The sequence below is a fragment of the Sinocyclocheilus grahami genome, unplaced genomic scaffold (genome assembly GCF_001515645.1).
Source record: "Sinocyclocheilus grahami isolate Dianchi unplaced genomic scaffold, SAMN03320097.WGS_v1.1 scaffold736.1, whole genome shotgun sequence".
Classification (NCBI taxonomy): domain Eukaryota; kingdom Metazoa; phylum Chordata; class Actinopteri; order Cypriniformes; family Cyprinidae; genus Sinocyclocheilus; species Sinocyclocheilus grahami.
The window spans coordinates 33006-34262 of record NW_015505915.1 but is presented as its reverse complement, the minus strand read 5'-3'; the positions used below and the strand labels follow the sequence as shown (position 1 = coordinate 34262).

The following is a 1257-nucleotide window of genomic DNA, read 5'->3' as shown; positions in this document are numbered from 1 at the left end:
ATCGTGAAAAGTGCTGTACAAATAAACTTGAATTGAATTGAATTTATGTCATAATGATAATTCCCCCCATTTTAATTCTAATTTTCCAATGAAAGGTTAGATTTATATGATGTGAATAAAAAAAAAAAAATCAAAATGATTAACAATGCAGATTTATTTTCACAGCCGCCTTTGATCATTTTTACCAAGGGTGCCAATAATTCTGACCACAACTGTATGTACGGACCAGGCCCAAAGGTTTGGCACACATGTGATTCGTGGATAAATTGTTAAGTTTAACCATCATAGAGTGAAAGTTTATAATTTGCACAAGTTCTGCCTTGCCAATTTACAGATTAAAGCATTTTAACTCGCGCGCTGTTTTCTTGCCTGGCGCAAAGCGCAGAGCTGGCGTACGCGCTAAGCGCTTGTCATATAACAACTATTCATTGTTTTCTACCATATAATAATAATACAGATCTATTGTGGCTGCGTTGTGTCACATGAACAGCATGACGCTTCGCCATGGAAACAATAAGGTGATGCATTCTAAAATAACGGTTGCCTAAAAAAAACTCGTGCTGGGGGCTCAGCTAGAATATTTTAAACTCACGTGCGAAAGGGTTAAATGCTCTAACATGAAGATAAACATGGCGGTGTCTCGGGCTCACTCAGGACGGGGTCTCAGCAAATACGGTGGTGTCAATCAGCGTCAGTGGGCGTGGCCTAAACAATGTGACATCACAATGCTCAGAGAATCAAAATGGCATGTCTAATAAGACTGATTTGGTTCATTGGGGATTAAAAAATAAGAAGTGGGTGGATTTTTATCATTGTAGGGTGGTTGTTCACACACTGCCAACACACATTTATGTCCAAACACCAGGAAAAAGTGGATTTTGAATAATAGGTGCCCTTTAAGTGAACGTAAACAGCTGAGAAAGAAACCGGATGTGTGTCAGTATTAGGTCCGTGCATTTGGTCTTAAAGAGACAGCAGCCAATAAATACCTGTTTCTGTCTGCTAATCAAATAACACCACAGCTCTAACAAAGATTAATCTGTATTTAACTTGTGCAGTGAGCACTATTGTGTTATTTTACACTTAATTACATTTCTGCACCTGAATACTAGTTACTGACTTTATGTTGTATTCATCTATGCTTGTCATTTGTGTAATTGTTCTTGTTTTATTACTAACTTTATTAGTTAAGCTAGTAGTTTTTGCTGTGGTATAGAAGTACTTAAAGTAAGCTTTTAGATTTTTTTTTTGCTGATG

The 1257-nt window shown here is 37.1% G+C and overlaps 1 protein-coding gene across 1 annotated transcript in view; it reads left to right on the top strand.

Annotated features, from left to right (window-relative positions):
- Nucleotides 1–1257, top strand: part of LOC107560618 (serine--tRNA ligase, mitochondrial) — a 13005-nt gene that overhangs the window by 8230 nt on the left and 3518 nt on the right. The window lies entirely within an intron of this gene.